Below are 19,905 nucleotides of genomic sequence, written 5' to 3' on the forward strand. Positions count from 1 at the left end.
GTATTTTAAAATCAAAAACTATAAAACTATTTTTGTGTTTTTCCACAATTCTGCACTAATAAGACTTGTTATGTTGACTCTTGGCATTGTTAAAAATAAATAAAATGGTCAGGAGCAAGATATATTTAAATATGCCTGTTGTAGAGTGTTCTCATGGTTATAGCCTCATATGAAGTAGTTAGACTGTGTCAGAATTTTTTTCTTATTGTAAATATATTTTCTAACTATAATGTGATGGAATAAAAGAAAAAAAATTAAAAGTTATAGTAATTTCTTTAGTAAATATACTAGTTAGCTTTTAGTGAATAACAAATTGCCCCCTAACCTAACAGTCTAAGACAATAAATAAATCTTCTGTGAATAGGATTACAGGAGAAGGCAATGGCAACCCACTCCAGTACGCTTGCCTGGAAAATCCCACGGATGGAGGAGCCTGGTAGGCTGCAGTCCATGGGGTTGCACAGAGTTGGACACGACTGAAGCAACTTAGCAGCAGCAGCAGCAGTGAATAGGATTGGGCAGTGGCTTATCTAGAAGGTTCTAGCTCAGGACCTCTTATAACGTTGTGGTCAAGTTGATGGTCAGAGCTGCTGACATCTGCAGATTTTATGGTGGCTGGAGGATCATTTCTAAGTGGACTTGCTCAGATGCCTGACTAGTTGGTGCTGGCTGCTGGCAGGAGGAATCTATTCCTTGCCACAGAGAACTCTCCAAAAGACTGCTTGAGAACTCTCAGGATATGGCGGCTGGTTTCATGCAGAGAAAATGATCGAAGATGGAAAGGTAGAAACTCCAATAATTTCTCCAATCTTCTACTTGCTTCACAGGTCATCTCCATTCAATGCAGGACGGTGAGACAAAGGCATGAACAGGAAGAGGTGAGCATCACTGGGACCATCCTTAAAGCTGGTTACTATAACCTTTGTCTTTGCTTTATAACCACCAAAACACTTTTTGAATACCCCCAAATAAACAGAGTAATACATATAAAAGCACTGGAAACATGCTGTCAGATCTTGTTCATTCCTATTATAGCACTCTATGTCCTAGATTAACATTTCTTAAATGGGATCTTGTTTTATTTATTTATTTTTTTCTGACAGCCCCTTGCCTAAATTTCCATGTTAAAGATTCATTAAATTAATACTATTTTTAACAAATTAATTTATCCTCTATCAGGTGGCACTCCTCTAGGAAAGGAGTTACAAAAATATTCTCAAAGATCTCATTACAGGTGTTATAGAGCTACTTGGAAAAAACAAAGATGTACGTCAGTGGGAGAAAAATATAAAACAAAATATGCAAGCATTTCTGGAGGGTTCAGTGAGTATAATGAAGTGAAAAGTATAGTCAAAGTGGTAGTCCCATAGATGGTTAATTTCATCCATGGTTTTCATCTTATCTCCACTCTTATTCTTTGAACTGGGAATCTTGATGTGGTAAGGTTGAGAAATGTCTCAAAAATAGGGTAATGACACAGACAAGAATTAGAATAGAAATATAAAGTCAGGAGTCATGTTTTGGTCCTATTTGTCTATCTGATTTAGGGCCTTTTGAAATTACAGTCAGATTGTAAGGCCTATTCCCTACAGTTTAAATGGTATCCTTCAAAAATTTTCATTTTATACTTGAAGTGTTTGATTGCTGTAATTTATTTGGACTAACATTTTCATGCTGAATGATGAGAATATTCCATTTATTCTAGAGGATGAACACTTCAATCTTTCATGATATTCCTAATTATATAGGCGATGTGGTTGGGAAAATGTTTTTCTTATCATCTCTATTCTTCATAAGAACAACTTAATTAAATTTCTTACAGTTCTCTCAATAACTCATATAAATTAAATTTAATATTTGGAAACCCCTTTTGAGGATATATTTGCTTGACATATCCCCTTAGAAGCTTACTCAAAATTTTAATATCTTTATTGTTTTCCCTGAATAGAAAAAGGAATACAAGCTTGTGAAACTTCAAACAGTAGAGAGATGTATAAAATAGAAAGCAAAAGTGCTCTGTAATTGAAGTGGGAGTCAGGGTCAAGGAGAATTATGCTGAGCATAATCTCTGGTAATACTTTTTAAAGAAACTCGTTTGTATATATTTTTTAAAAAGCTGCTTTAAAATAGAAAAAATATTAAGCCCTTTAAACATGTGCTTTGACAACAGCAAGAGAAGACACATGGAGAGATGACAAACTAATAAAACCAGATTGTTAACCAAAGTTAGGCAAGAATTAGTGGTGGCTTTGAGGATCCACACATATTCAGAATCCCTGGGAATATACAAAAATGACTATAGTTTCAGGAAAGTGACCATTATGGACAAGTTACACAGGTGCATAAATATATAGAACAGACATTAAATGTTTGTGTAAATGGTACAGAAAGGGAGGGATGACTCTGGGTGAATTAAAATAGAAATTACTTGAAAACAAGATTTTTATCTCTCTTATTCATCATTAAATGAACACGGTCCAGAATAGTTCCTGGGCTCTGGGATCCATTTAATAAATTTCAGGGAAGTAAAACCATGAAATAATGAATGAATTTGAACTTATAAGTACATTCATGATTACTATTTGATGCTCATTACCAGAATTAAAAGAAAGTTTGTCATTTAGGCAGAAGTTGTACAAAAGATCATAGCATAACAACATGAGGGTTCATATTAATAAATAAACCTAATTCTACTGCTTTGGTTTAAAATATTTTTAGAGTGGTGGAATCCTATATATCATGCTGTAGCCTCAAACCAGACTTGTGGTGGGTCTTTGGCAATAATGTAAAACAAAAATGAAAGTTCACAAAATGTCTTTGGATATGTACTTTTACATTAACTTTATCTTTGAATAGAAGACTTCACTTTCCATGCATAAATAATAAATTAATGTTAGATAATTATTAGATATGAAGTTCCAAGAAGGATAAATTTAGTATACTCATAAATTGGCTCAAGTGGCTTTTAAATTTCTTGAAAGCAGTTACTCTGTCTTATTTAGCTTTATAACAATAAGGTCTAATCCTTCATTAATTGAAACAATGCATATAGTTGTCTGGGAACATTTTGATATTTTGCAAAAAAAAAAAAATTCTTTAAACACCCACTATATCCAATTTTGAATGACATCTTTTCCAATAAAACTTTTATATTTTATTTACTGGGAAATAATCATTATTTTATTTTCATCAAATACTTATTATTTTGGTTGATATAAATACAAAAAATGATAGTTTTTACCTTCAATGAGCTTATAATTCTTGAAGAAATAATGAAGTTGCTCACGAGTGTAATTTCAGATTTTGGCTCTACTTTGGGGAGCTGGCCTATGATCGCCCATCACTCAATTGTCTCTGTCCTGTCTTGGAAACTGAGCACCCCCTTCACCTCCTATCTCTCTTGTCCTCCCCCTACACCAACAGTGATCCAGGGAAGCAACTCAATTTGCAAGTACTAAAAGTGCATTTTGTTCAAGCAAATCCAGCTTAAATGACTGCATTTTAACGTAAAATAGCAATGCATGTTTATTGCCTGGCCTCCTCTAGTTTATCAGCTTCCAGATGTCTTTTCAACAATCGGCTTAATGAAGTTTAGAGCAACCATCTTCTCTCCCACACACAGAACTATTTTTAAGACATGTTAATGTGTTGTTCTGCTCACTTTTACTGAATTTACTCCTCTTTAACATTCATTTTGGCAGTGATATCTTTGAGCAACAACAATAACAAAAAAAGTGTGATTTTCAGGATGGTACCTTTTTCAGCACTAATTAAATAATTGTGTATATATTAGCTAAGATAAGGAATAATATTCACATTTTTCTTCATTGCATTCAAATGTCTCACTCCAAAAAATTCTAATCTGAAGTAAATTTTATATGAGTACATATATCACTATTGATAGTTATTTTCTATTTATGGAAAGAATTATTACTATCTTCATTTTCCAAGACTTCTTCCTCCTAAGCCTTTTATTCCTGGAATTTGTTTTCTTATTTCCAATGTGCCCTTGGATCATTCTAAGGTATTTTCATATTGGATCTCTTCCGATTTAATGAGTAATCTCAACTATGAAGAATATATCCAAAAGACAACAAAAAAGAAAAAAAACAGCCACCTGAGCAATCAAAATATAGACCATGGGCTGAAAATTATGCAATTTACTTAAAAAATCACACACAGTTCCAGACCTATGTTGCAAACTAATTACTCATGTTTGATATTATTTTTAAAATAGCTTTTACTACCTATGTTTTCAACTCACACAGGCAATTTTATTTCACTGAAGAAAATTGGACACAGCCAATAGACATAATGCCTGGAGCTGTAAGTAAAACTGACAACCAACAGAAAGACCAAAAACTGCCAAAGGCAAACCCAAGCACTCACAGAGCCTAACAGCCATGGGCCACTTAATGGAGTTGTGAATTGGCTTAGGTATCTCTAGGGCTTCTGTGGCCTTTCAATATTTGAACACAACTTGTATAATTATGAACATCTTCCTAGAGAATGCAAACAAGTATAGCCATTAATTCATTTACCCTCTTGTTCATTTACTCACCAAGTGAAATACATGGAACTAATTTGTCTTGATACACCCTAAAAGGCAAGCCTGCAAGGCAATTGGGAATACTAGTGTTTTTGTGCAGAAATGTTTACCAGGTGGGAGAAATATCTCATGAGGCTATACAGTGGATAATTTTAAAATGTAGAATACTCCACTCTTCAATCATTTAACTAATCAGACCCCAGACTCTCTGGAATCTAGGTCCCTCAGTGGTCCCCAAGTCCCCAAGTTTGTTTTCTTCTTTTGCAGAGAATTTGAACATTTCTTCCTAGTCTCCTTCCATCTCGTGCCATTGGACCTCACCATGGACCTTCAAGAGATTCATTAAGAGATTTTACTCAATAAAGACTATTCTTCCCATAAGAAGAATTTCTGCTGCAGCTAGCAAAAATGGTAATTTTCATCATGCCTTACAAGAATAGTATATTTAAAAATATGTTGATATAGTTTAGATATATTTTTAAATGCTTAAAGTTGCAGGTCTCTATTTTATGAAATTATCCACCAGGTAAAGACAGATAAAGAGAATATATTAGCAATATGCTACTACACTGACTGGAAAAAAAAAACAAAACAAAACACTTCATTTGTTCAGGTGTGCTGAGTGTGTGTGTGTTTGTGCACGCTCAGTCGCTTAGTCGTGTCCAACTCTTCATAACCCCATGGACTATAGCCCTTCAAGCCCCTCTGTCATTGGAATTTTACAGGTAAAAACACTGAAGTAGGTTTCCATTTCCTTCTCCAGCGTATCTTCCTGACCCAGGGATTGAACCTGTCTCTTGCATCTTCTGCATTGGCAGGTGGATTCTTGATTACTTAGTATCACCTGGGAAGCCCTGCTGAGTAAGTAGTCTTTTATAACTTTTTTTTTAAATTTCAGAATCACTAAAGTCTCCAAAATTTTACCCTTAGAGTTTTCTTCTTTTGTTAAGCATCATCCTCTTCAGGCAAAATTGCCTAAAGTATCAAAACTTATTAGACAAATATACTTGGGTCCATTAACTTCAGCATAAACTTAATTTTTAAGATCACAAATTCCAGGTCAAGCATACACAGACAAAACTCTAAGAAATAAAACGAGTTTTGCCTATATCTGAGTAACTTCTAGATAAATTACTAAGGTTTGGGGCTTGTTTAAAAGGCTGTTTTTGTATGCTTTTTTGAACTCTCTGAAACTTCATGGATTATAAAACCAACAAGAAAGAAAATAGTACAAGATGAAAAGATTACCTTCAGAATGGGGGAATAATTGCAAATGAAGCAATGGACAAAGAATTAATCTTCAAAATATATAGGCAACTTAATAATAGGAAATCAAGCAAGCCAATCAAAAAATGGTTAGAAGTCCTAAATAAACATTTTTCCAAAGAAGACCTACAGATGTCCAATAAACACATGAAAAGATGCTCAACATGGCTCATTGTTAGAGAAATGTAAATCAAAACTACAGTGACTTATCATCTCCTACCAGTCAAAATGGCCATCATCAAAAAATCTACAAACAATAAATGCTGGAGAGGATGTAGAGAAAAGGGGGCCCTCTTGCACTATTGATGGGAATGCAAATTGACACCACCACTATGGAGATTCCTTAACTAACTAGAAATGAAACTACTGTATGACCCAACAATCCCACAACTGGGCACATATCCTGCTGCTGATACTGCTAAGTCATTTCAGTCATGTCCGACTCTGTGCGACCCCATAGATGGCAGCCCACCAGGCTCCCCTGACCCTGGGATTCTCCAGGCAAGAACACTGGAGTGGGTTGTCATTTCCTTCTCCAACGCATGAAAGTGAAAAGTGAAAGTGAAGTCCCTCAGCCGTGTTTAACACTCAGCAACCCCATGGACTGCAGCCTTCCAGGCTCCTCTGTCAATGGGATTTTCCAGGCAAGAATACTGGAGTGGGGTGCCATTGCCTTCAACTATAATTCAAAAAGACATATGTACCCCAATGTTCACTGCAGCACTATTTACAATAGCCAGGACATGGAAGCAACCTAGATGTCCATCAAAAGATGAATAAATAAAGAATTTGTGGTACATATATACAATGAAATATTACTCAGCTGTAAAATGAACAAAGTGGATGAACCTAGAGCCTGCTATACAGAGTGCAGTAAGTCAGAAAGAGAAAAACAAATGTTGTATATTAACCTATATATATGGAATCTAGATAAATGGTACTGGTGAGCCTATTTGCAGGGAAGTAAAGGAAATGCATATGTAGAGAATGGACTTGTGAACACACCTGGGGGACAGAGAGGGTGGGACAACATGGAAAAGTAGCATTGACCTGTATACACTATCATCTGTAAAATATATAGATAGTGGGAAGCTGCTATATAACACAGAGAGCCCAGTCTGGCACTCTGCAATGACCTAGAGGGGTGGGATGGTGGGGGAGGTTGGAGGGAGGCTCAAGATGGAGGGGATATATATATATATACACACACATACATACATACATGTATATAAATATATATGGTTATGACTGATTCATGTTGTTTTTTGGCAGCAAACAATAAATATTGTAAAGCAATTAACCTTCAATTAAAAGAAAAATCCAGTTAAAAAAAACTTACACAATTCATCAACTCATTAGAAATTATTTCAGAAGTATTAGGCCTAATGTCCCAAACTGTTTTGTGCTTAGTTATAGACAGCAAGGTGCTGTCAGCTGTTATTGAAATGACAGTCAATCAAATCTTCAGTTCAGTTCAGTTTAGTCATTCAGTCAGGTCTGACTCCTTGAAATCCCATGGACTGCAGCACATCAGGCCTCCCTGTCCATCACCAACTCCTGGAGTTTACCCAAACTCATGTCCATTGAGTTGGAGATGCCATCCAACCATCTTATCCTCTGTCATCCCCTTCTCCTCCTGCCCTCAATCTTTCCCAGCATCAGGGTGTTTTCCAATGAGTCAGCTCTTCACATCAGGTGGCCAAAGTATTGTAGTTTCAGACTCAGCATCAGTCCTTTCAATGAACATTCCTGACTGATCACCTTTAGGATGGACTGGTTGGATCTCCTTGCAGTCCAAAGGACTCTCAAGAGTCTTCTCCAACACCACAGTTCAAAAGCATCATTCTTTGGTGCTCAGCTTTCTTTATAGTCCAACTCTCACATCCATACATGACTACTGGAAAAACCATAATGTTGACTAGGTGGACCTTTGTTGGCAAAGTAATGTCTCTGCTTTTTAATATGCTGTTTAGATTGGTCATAACTTTCCTTCCAAGGAGTAAGCGTCTTTTAATTTCTTGGCTGCAATCACCATCTGCAGTGATTTGGAGCCCAAGAAAATAGAGTCAGCCACTGTTTGCACTGTTTCCCCATCTATTTGCCATGAAGTGATAGGGCCGGATGCCATGACTTAGTTTTCTGAATTTTGAGCTTTAAACCAACTTTTTCACTCTCCTCTTTCACTTTTATCAAGAGGCTCTTTTCTTCTTCTTCACTTTCTACCAAAAGGGTGGTGTCATCTGCATATCTGAGGTTATTTATATTTCTCCTGGAAATCTTGATTCCAGCTTGTGCTTCATCCAGCCCAGAGTTTCTCATGATGTACTCTGCATATAAGTTAAATATGCAGGGTGGCAATATACAGCCTTGACGTACTCCTTTTCCTATTAGGAACAAGTCTGTTGTTCCATGTCCCGTTCTAACTGTTGCTTCCTGACCTGCATACCGATTTCTCAAGAGGCAGGTCAGGCAGTCTGGTATTCCCGTCTCTTTCAGAATTCTCCACAGTTTATTGTGATCCACACAGTCAAGGCTTTGGCATAGTCAATAAAGAACAAGTAGATGTTTTTCTGAAACTCTCTTACTTTTTCGATGATCCAACAAATGAAGGCAATTTGCTCTCTGGTTTGTCTGCCTTTTCTAAATCCAGCTTGAACATCGTGAAGTTTATGGTTCATGTACTGTTGAAGCCTGGCTTGGAGAATTTTTATCGTTGCTTTGCTAGTGTGTGAGATGACTGCAAGTGTTAGGTAGTTTGAGCATTCTTTGGCATTGTCTTTCTTTGTGATTGAAATGAAAACTGACCTTTCTAGTCCTGTGGCCACTGCTGAGTTTTCCAAATGTGCTGGCATATTGAGTGCAGCACTTTCATAGCATTATCCTTTATCCTCTTAGATAATATAATACATTCCTAAACTAAAATGTTACATTACTTAATTAGCCTAGAGAACTGTTTTATAAACTGAGAGAATTTCAAGTCTGGTGAAAGATCCAGAGTTTTCAACACTATTTAGGAGAAATGCTTTAGTGGTTGAAGTCCCACTCTACTGCTTTATTCTTAAAAAGAGGCTATAAGTTTCCAGGCACATTGCAATCTTCTTCCCTACCTTTCATTTACATCCATGATTCTTTTCTTTATAGGCAGCATTGTAAGAACAAAATGACCCTGCTGACTGCCTGTTGATTCCCACAAAAATTTGTTAGTATATCTGTAATTTCATAAAACTACTTTGTACTATCTTGTTATAAACTTATATATTGTATTTATTCTGAGCATATAACTTTTTACACCCAGTTATATCCCATGTTATCTTTGTGCTATAAATTTGCACTCATGATTCACAGCAAAGGATTTCAAGCTATGGACTCTGGGAGGAAAACTGGAATGTTTCTCAAAGTGAAAAAAGTCAGTGATAATATCTGGACAGAGAAGATACTATGTGCCAATAATTAAGATAGATATGCCCCCAAATATAAAATTAGAGTCACTTGTCAAAAGTTAAATAAAAGCACAAGATAATTGGGTCAGAAAATGTTTCTGCAAATGCAGTCTACAAAAACCTGCAAATTATAGGAAAAAAGCAGGGGTTGAAATGAACATGTTTTAAATGACCATTATTACAGTTTAGTTTGAATCATTTTCCTAATTAATCATATATTTATTTGAATACTTTCATTTACATAAAATGGGTAAAACTTTTATGGATACACTTGAGAATTAACTAAAACTTGTTACACTATAAAACTAATGTGAGATGAGTAGTAGATGGGGGAGTATATACTTTGACCAGTAGATACACACTGAAGAAAACTACATTTGGACTAGAAGGTGCTTGATTCAATTTATGTTTTCTTTACAATTGCACATAAGGCAGTTTTGATTAGTGAAGCAGACAGATATTTGAAGTCAGACATTTGGATTAAAATATTGTTTCTGTCCTTCATTATTTTTTTTAAACTAACCTGGACATTTACTTCTGAGTCTCAGTTTCTTCATCTATTAACAGTGATATGCTTTTTTTCTCTGAAGAGTGTTGTATAGATTAGTCGGACAGTACACAAGGGTTAGGTTCTACATTATAATGCTGACACATAATAAATGTTCAATAAATGTCAGTTCTATTTGTGTCTTCTTCCTCTTCACTTTTGGACTCATAGCTTCTTTATCTCTACAATAGAAGCTATAAAAACTAATAAAAATCAAGCTAGTATACTATTCACTTCTAATGTTATAGTAACTACATTATTTGTTTAATAAAAAATTTTAGTAAGATTGGGGTAAATCAACCACATTCACAAACACAATTGTTATCACATTTTGGATTCTCTAAGAAGCAGACTCCAAGACAAAATTTAAAGTTTATTAAGGACTGCCTTTTGGATTAACACTTGTAATGGGGGAAGAAACAGAAATGGACAGAGAAAGAAATAAAAAATGTTGTAGACTTGATAACTTGAACTGACTTCACAGAGAGCACTGGAGTAGAAATAGGCCAACAGAAGTGTCTTCTTACTAATAATAATTGACCTGTCTTGGGCCTTCACTGATTGATATTTAAATATTGTCCAAAGTGGTCTCCACTGGCTGGAATTCAAAAATTTCCCAGTCCTCTTGAAAACCAGGACTTGTGAACTTGAAAGATTCCTGGACTCCCACCTCCTTCCTGAGTTTTCACTCTGTGCAAGTGTTGATAGGTTTTCAGCAAAAGGGTCAATGAGACCCCATTCTTATTTCTGGGGTTCTCTCTTCATGATGCCCTTCTTTTCAGCATTCTGCCTTCCAAATCTGCCTGCAGCAGTTTTCCTGAACTCTGATCTCTGTCTCCTCAACTAAGGAAGACTATTGGCTCTGTTTTGGTTCCTCTTTACTGCGCCAAGATTCAGAAATTGTTTCTGGATAGAAATCTGATACAGTCCTGGGGTTTACCATGTTTGTTTCCCTTTGTTTAAGAATTAGTACTGCACTATTTCTCATCCCATATTTCAAAACAATGTTATGTTTTGTCATGTTTTATTGTTTAAAGTAGGAAAATAAGTCTGTTCTTTGAATTTCAGCATGTAGAGGTAGAGGTTGTTACTCATTCCTCTTTTTTTTTTTCATCCTTCCGCTTTCTGAAAGAGTCAGGCAGTGTGTCCCTCAGAGCATCATGTAAGGTCATGTGCTTTCCTATTATTCCACACATTTACAAATCTCCTCCCCAGTCACTTGAATCTTCCTAACTTCAATGATAACCTATCTTACCTTTTGCCTAGGCTCTTGTGCAGCAGAGTTTAGTCACTCAGTTTTGTCCAATCATTGTGACCCCAGGGACTACAGCATGCCAGGCCTCCCTGTCCATTGCCAACTCCCGGATTTTGCTCAAACTCATGTCTATCGAGTTGGTGATGCCATCCAGCCATCTCATCCTCTGTCATCCCCTTATCCTCCCACCTTCAATCTTTCTCAGCATCAGGGTCTTCTCCAATGAGTCAGTTCTTTGCATCAGGTGGCCAAAGTATTGAAGCTTCAGCTTCAGCATCAGTCCTTCCAATGAATATTGAGGACTGATTTCCTTTAGGATGGACTGGTTGGATCTTCTTGCAATCCAAGGGACTCTCAAGAGTCTTCTCCAACATCACAATTCAAAAGCATCAGTTCTTTGACACTCAGCTTTATTTATAGTCCAACTCTCACATCCATACCTGACTACTGGAAAAACCGTAGTTTTGGCTAGATGGACCTTTGTTGCCAAAGTAATATCTTTGCTTTGTAATATGCTGTCAAGGTTGGTCAGACAGATGGTAAAGTGTCAGCCTGCAATGTGGGTGATGTGGGTTCGATCCCTAGGTTGGGAATATTCCCTGGAGAAGGAAATGGCAACTCATTCCTGTACTCTTCCCTGGAAATCCCATGGATGGAGGAGCCTAGTAAGCTACAGTCCATCGGATTGCAAAGAGTCAGACAACTGAGTGACTGCAGTTCCTGTTTCCTAGGTAAGTCAAAGCTTTTCTTCCAAGAAGCAAGCAACTTTTAATTTCATGGCAGCAATCACCATCTGCAGTGATTTTGGAGCCCAAGAAAGCAAAGTGTCTGTTTCCATTGTTTCTCCATCTATTTGCCCTGAACTGATGGGATACAGTGGAAGTGAGAAGTAGATTTAAGGGCCTAGATCTGATAGATAGAGTGCCTGATGAACTATGGAATGAGGTTCGTGACATTGTACAGGATACAGGGATCAAGACCATCCCCATGGAAAAGAAATGCAAAAAAACAAAATGGCTGTCTGGGGAGGCCTTACAAATAGCTGTGAAAAGAAGAGAAGTGAAAAGCAAAGGAGAAAAGGAAAGATATAAGCATCTGAATGCAGAGTTCCAAAGAATGCTCAAACTACCGCACAATTGCACTCATCTCACATGCTAGTAAAGTAATGCTCAAAATTCTCCAAGCCAGGCTTCAGCAATACATGAACCGTGAACTTCCTGATGTTCAAGCTGGTTTCAGAAAAGGCAGAGGACCCAGAGATCAAATAGCCAACATTCGCTGGATCATGGAAAAAGCAAGAGAGTTCCAGAAAAACATCTATTTTTGCTTTATTGACTATGCCAAAGCCTTTGACTGTGTGGATCACAATAAACTGTGGAAAATTCTGAAAGAGATGGGAATACCAGACCACCTGACCTGCTCTTGAGAAATCTGAATGCAGGTCAGGAAGCAATAGTTAGAACTGGACGTGGAACAACAGACTGGTTCCAAATAGGAAAAGGAGTATGTCAAGGCTGTATATTGTCACCCTGCTTATTTAATTTCTATGCAGAGTACATCATGAGAAATGCTGGACTGGAGAAACACAAGCTGGAATCAAGATTTCCAGGAGAAATCTCAATAACCTCATATATGCAGATGACACCACCCTTATGGCAGAAAATGAAGAGGAACTAAAAAACTTCTTGATGAAAGTGAAAGTGGAGAGTGAAACAGTTGGCTTAAAACTCACTTTTAGAAAATGAAGATCATGGCATCCGGTCCCATCACTTCATGGGAAATAGATGGGGAAACAGTGGAAACTGTGTCAGACTTTTTTTTTTTTGGCTCCAAAATCACTGCAGGTGGTGATTGCAGCCATGAAATTAAAAGACGCTTACTCCTTGGAAGAAAAGTTATGACCAACCTAGATAGCATATTCAAAAGCAGAGATATTACTTTGCCAGCTAAGGTCCGTCTAGTCAAGGCTATGGTTTTTTCAGTAGTCATGTATGGATGTGAGAGTTGGACTGTGAAGAAGGCTGAAAGCCAAAGAATTGATGGTTTTGAACTGTGGTGTTGGAGAAGACTCTTGAGAGTCCCTTGGACTGCAAGGAGATCCAACCAGCCCTGGGATTTCTTTGGAAGGAATGATGCTAAAGCTGAAACTCCAATACTTTGGCCACCTCATGCGAAGAGTTGACTCATTGGAAAAGACTCTGATGCTGGAAGGGATTGGGGGCAGGAGAAGAAGGGGAGGACAGAGGATGAGATGGCTGGATGGCATCAGTGACTCGATGGACATGAGTCTGAGTGAACTCTGGGAGTTGGTGATGGACAGGGAGGCCTGGCGTGCTGCGATTCATGGGGTCACAAAGAGTCGGACACTACTGAGCAACTGAATTGAACTGAACTGAACTGAACTGAACTGAACTGAACTGATGGGACCAGATACCATGATCTTACTTTTCTGAATGCTGAGTTTTAAACCAACTTTTTCACTCTCCTCTTTCACTTTCATCAAGAGGCTCATTTGCTCTTCTTCATTTTGTGCCATAATTATGGTGTTATCTGCATATCTGAGGTTATTGACATTTCTCCCAGCAAATCTGATTGCAGTTTGTGCTTCATCCATCCCATCACTTCTCATGATGTACACTGCATATAAGTTAAATAAGGAGGGTGACAATATACAGCCTTGATGTACTCCTTTCCTGGTTTGGAACCAGTCTATCTTCCCATGTCCATTTCTAACTGTTGCTTCTTGACCTGCATACAGATTTCTCAGAGGGCAGGTCAGGTGGTCTGTCATTCTCATCGCTTGAAGAATTTTCCAGTTTGTTGTGATCCACACAGTCAAAGGCGCTGGCACAATCAATAAAGCAGAAGTAGATGTTTTTCCGAAACTCTTAATTTTTGTTGATCCTAAAGATGTTGACAATATGATCTGTCATTCCTCTGCTTTTTAAAAATTCAGTTTGTACTTTTGGAAGTTCACATTTCGTGTACTGTTGAAGCCTGGCTCGGAGAATTTTGAGCATTACTTTGCTAGCATGTGAGATGAGTGCAATTGTACGGTAGTTTAAGCATTCTTTGGCATGGACCTCTTTGGGATTGACATGGAAACTGACCTTTTCCAGTCCTGTGGCCACTGCTGAATTTTCCAAATTTTCTGGCATATTGAGTACAGCACTTTCATAGCATCATCCTTTAGGATTTTAAATAGCTCAACTGGAATTCCATAACCTCCACTAGCTTTGTTCATAGTGATGCTTTCTAAGGCCCACTTGACTTCACATTCCAAGATGTCTGGCTCTAGGTGAGTGATCACACCCTCATGGTTATCTGAGTCGCGAAGATCTTTTTTGCACAGTTCTGTGTCTTATTGCCACCTCTTCTTAATATCTTCTGCTTCTTTTCGGTCCATACCATTTCTGTCCTTTATTGTGCCCATCTTTGCATGAAATGTTCCCTTGGTATCTCTCATTTTCTTGAAGAGATCTGTAGTCTTACTCATTCTATTGTTTTCCTCTATTTCTTTGCATTGATCACTGAGAAAGGCTTTCTTATCTCTCCTTGCTATTCTTTGGAACTCTGCATACAAATATATATATGTTTCCTTTCCTCCTTTCCCTTTTATGTCTCTTCTCAGCTATTTTTAAGGCCCCCTCAGACTACCATTTTGCCTTTTTGCATTTCTTTTTCTTGGTGATGGTCTTGATCACTGCATCCTGTACAATGTCGTGAACCTCTGTCCATAGTTCTTCAGGCACTCTGTCTGTCAGACAGAATCCCTTGAATCTATTTGTCACTTCCACTGTATAATCATAAGGGATTTGATTTAGGTCATTCCTGTATTGTCTAGTGGTTTTCCCTACTTTCTTGAATTTAAGTCTGAATTCTGCAATAGGGATGCTAAATAAAGTTACTAAAACCTTTAGATATGTTAAGAAAAACAGAGATAATTCAAATTAATAAAATTGTAGGAAAGAGGAGCATCAAAACTGATACCACAGAAATAAAAATATTAGAAACTACTATGAACATTTACGTGCCAACAAGCTAGATAACTTAGAAGAAATAGATAACATTCCTAAAAACATGCAGCTTATCCAAACTGACTCATGAAATAATAGAAAATTTGAACAGATCAATACTAAAAAAGAGATTGAATCAGAAATCTCCTAATAAACAAAACTAAGTGCCAGGTGGCTTCACTAATGATTTCTATGAAATATTTAAGGAAAAAGTAATGCCCTTTTTCTCAAGTTAAAAAAAAAAATTGAACAGGAATGAACTCTTCCAAACTCATTTTATTATTCTCTGAAACCAAAACCAGACAACGACAGTACAAGAAGAGAAAACTAAAGGCCAGTATACCTTATGAATATGGATGTAAAAATCTTTAACAAAATGTTAGCAAACAACATTCTGTATCAAATTAAAAGGATCATGCACCATGATCATGTGGCACTTACCCTTGGAATGTGAAGATATTTCAAATTAATAAATGTGATATACAATTTTAATACAGTTTTAAAATATTATGATGCTTTCAATAGATGCAGAAATAGCAGTTTAAAAAACCCAACATCTTTTCGTGATGAAAAACTCTCAAAAGAGTGGGAAAGTATTTGAACAAAATAAAGATCATATGTAATAAGCCCACAGCAAACATCACACTCAACAATGACAAGATGTAAAAATTTCCTCTCAGATTAAAAACAAGACAAGAATTCCCAGTCCATCACTGTTATTCTACATGGTACTGAAAGTCCTAGCCACAGAGTTATGAAAGAAACATAAATAAAAGTCATCCAAATAGGAAAAGTAAAAGTAAAGTAATCTATGCAGATAACATGATCTTATAAGAAAACTCTAAAAACTTTATCCCAAACTGTTAGAACAAATAAATGAATTTAGTGAAGTTGTAGGATAAAAAACATACATTTATGTACACTAACAATGAACTATGTAAAAGAGAAATTAAGATAATTGTGGCACACATGATAAAGCATCTGTCTACAGTGCAGGAGACCTGGGTTCAATCTGAGCGGATTGATGGAGAAGGAAGTGGCAACCCACTCCAATATTCTTGACTGGAACATCCCTTGGATGGAGGAGCCTGGTAGGCTACAGTCCATGGGGTCGCAAAGAGTTGGACACGACTGAACGACTTCACTTCCACTTCTTTCATTAAAAATAGCATCAAAAATAAACAATACTAGGAATAAATTTAACCAAGGAATTGAAAAACTTGTACATTTAAAATTATAAGACACTGATGAAAAAATGAAGACCAAGTAAATGGAGAGATATTCTGTATTCTTATATAGGGATAAATAATATTATTAAAATGTCCATACTACCCAAAGAGATCTATATATTCAATGCGACCCCTATCTTATCTGTAACAACAAAGCAAAACATGGAGATAAGAAAACCCAAGCTTATTTATTGTGCAAGGGTATTATATAAGCATGTGGATACCAGGAGGCAGGAGTCCTTAGCATCAATCCTGAGAATGATATAGCAGGAGTACTGACTGGGAAAGTGCATGAGGAAATCTTCCGGGAGTTTGAAATATTCTTTATGTAGATCGGAGTGGTGGGTCCATGAATGTATTGATTTGAGAAAATTCATGAAGGTGTACATTTAGGATCTGTGCATTTTATTCTATGTATGCTACTGCTGCTGCTAAGTCACTTCAGCTGTGTCCAACTCTGTGTGACCTCATAGATGGCAGCCCACCAGGCTCCCCCATCCCTGGGATTCTCCAGGCAAGAACACTGGAGTGGATTGCCATTTCCTTCTCCAATGCATGAAAGTGAAAAATGAAAGGGAAGTCACTCAGTCATGTCCTACTCTTCGCGACCCCATGGACTGCAGCCCACCAAGCTCCTCTGTCCATGGGATTTTCCAGGAAAGAGTACTGGAGTGGGGTGACATTGGGTACGACCAGCCTCAATTTAAAAAACAGAGACAGAGTATGAAAAAAAGTAGAACTAGGTAAAAATATGCATATCTGCACATTTGGCTCTGTTGCTTAAAATCTTTAAGTGATTTTGTAACTACATAGATATGAAGACAAAATCCTTACCTTCAGCTATAAGGCCACAATTAGGACCTCATTGGTCCTAGTATTATTTTGCTTTCCCCAACCAATCCTCATACATTCTTTTGTTTCCTTTGATGAAATATATCCTTTTTTTTTTTTAAGTCTACACTCTGAAATGTTGTTCCTATTGTCTGAAAAGGGCTTTCAGGGGGCTTAATGGGGAAAGAATTCACCTGCAATGCAGGAAACACAAGAAATGTGGATTTAATCCCTGAGTCAGGAAAATTTCCTGAAGAAGGGAATGGCAACCACTGCAATATTCTTGCCTGGAGAATCCCATGGACAGAAGAGCCTGGCAGACTGCAGTATTGTCTGAAAAACTTCTTTTCCACCTATAGCTCTTCCCTTTATTCCTAACTTAAAATTGTTTCATCAAATTAACTAGTAAACTACTCATTTGAATCACTGGTACTTATAAGGGAAAAAATAGTCTTTGTGATACATTTTCAGTAAAAGTTGTGTTTCAAGGTTACCAAATATCCTCAAATACTGATATTACAAAGAGCTTCTTTAAAAATTATAAGCTAATGTAAATGTTGAGTGATAGAAAACCACAATTTTGCAACTGTAGTAGTAGAACTGGCTATTGTTTACCTGCTAAAGCTTCATGTAAAGAGAAAAATCAACTGGTTCTCATATGATGAATAAGATTACTCTGGAATGTACTATACTATTGGAGCCCAATAGTATAGAAACAAATAAATAAATAGAGGCCACTCATATAATGAAAGATACATAAATAAAAAAGTGGTGATGGTGGTGGTTTAGTCACTAAGGTCTACTATTCTTTTGCAACACAATGGACCTAGCCTGCCAGTCTCCTCTGTCCATGGGATTTCCCAGGGAAGAATACTATAGTGGGTTGCCATTTCTTTCTCCAGGGTATCTTCCTGACCCAGGAATCAAATTTGAGTCTCCTGCATTTGCAAGTGGATTCTTTTCCCCTGAGCCACCAGGGAAGCACTTGTAGAAGTGATAACCAAGTATAATTATTAGACACTAAAAATATTAGGTCAAAGGTCAGTTGATAACTGGACTTCACATGGAGCTGAGATATTGTCTCAGCCTAATTGCTGGTTTGGGGAGTAAAATATAACCTCACATTGAAGAGATCTTGCTAGTTCTATATTAACCCAGTGGCTCTCCTGGTGGCTCAGACAATAAAGAATCTGCCTACAATGCAGGAGACTTGGGTTCCATCCCCAGGTTGGGAAGATCCCCTGGAGAAGGAAATGGTAACCCACTCCAGTATTCTTGCCTGGAGAATTCCATGGACAGAGGAGGCTGGGGGCTAAATCCATAGTGTCACAAAGAGTTGGACACAACTGAGTGATTAACATTTTAATTTTTACTACAGTAACCCAGAGATCAAGTTTAAAATAACTGATAATTAGAAAACCTACACTAGGGCTTTCCTGGTAGCTCAGATGGTAAAGAATCTGCCCGCCGTGTGGGAGACCCAGGTGAAATGCCAGTGGCTATAGGTTACTTTTAAAATTTAGCAAAAAGGATAAAATAAATATGGCAAAATATAAACAGCATTTCTAACTTAATAATAAATCTCATTATCAGATGGATTTCTCTGCTCCTCCACCCTGAGTTGACCAAGTACAGGCCTATGAAAACACAGTGGCATATGCTTTGCATAGCACTTATTACAATCATAATTACTCATTTCTTTAAAGTTTATATTCTACACTGGGCAATAAGGCTCATCCTATTTTATAAAATACTGTTTGCAAGTGTTCAATAACGATTTCTTAATGAAAAAAATGAAGCACATGGATAATTTCCAATTCTCTAATCATTTAGTTTCTTATTTTTTCCATATTTTTTCTTTCATGTTGGATAAACTACCCTATTAATCTCAACTTTATATGCTACAACTCTGTAAATCTCTACTCAAATGTTACCTCTCTGTAAAGTTTTCTCTTATCTTACCAAGTAAAAATAATTTTATCCTCTGTATGATTATTACTGTATCATTAGCAAACCAAGATGGTCAACCTCTGTAACTAGATGTTTACTTGAGTCTGTAATTACACTCTGTATCCATAAAAACTGGGGCTGTGACTTTCATTCTGCTTCTTTCTCCTAAACACTCTATTAATTTGTATACCGTATAATAAATCATCTTTGATTTGGGTTCATATCAGTATGTGCACAACAACACACTTTTATTATAGTACTTTTTAAGGTTCTAGTATTCTTTCATGACAAAATATTGAGGGATGTTTCCAATTGCTTTGCAGTATTTTTTCACAACTATTTCATAATATTAAGTAATACAATAGCATTAACCACTTCCTTAGACAAATCCAATCTTTTATCACTAATGTGCAGTCCCAGACTGATCTGTGCCAGAGCAAAAGTCCACAGAATGCAGAAGAAGGGAGCCAAGAAAAAATAACAAGAAATTGAAGCAGATTTTTAAAGCACTGAGATGTTGCCTATCACATTGGCTGTCATATCCAAGAGACAATAGAAAAGGTTTCAGAGAAGGGATTCAAAAGCACAGGAGATGAAAGGAAAGCCTGTAGACATGGAAGGACAATCACAGACCAATACCCAAAATGAACAGTCATTGTTGTGTTTTTGTTGGGTTGACACCTAAGGGAAGGCTCTTCCTGTTAACATCTGTCTGTCAGTTTCTGGTAATCTGTATTATATTGACTATATGTGTATGCACATAGCATTAACTTATATTCTACAGCTTTCTCCTGCTTGCTTTTGGTTATTCCCACCATCCAC

The sequence above is a fragment of the Capricornis sumatraensis genome, chromosome 10, assembly GCF_032405125.1.
Source record: "Capricornis sumatraensis isolate serow.1 chromosome 10, serow.2, whole genome shotgun sequence".
In the NCBI taxonomy this organism is placed as follows: Eukaryota; Metazoa; Chordata; class Mammalia; order Artiodactyla; family Bovidae; genus Capricornis; species Capricornis sumatraensis.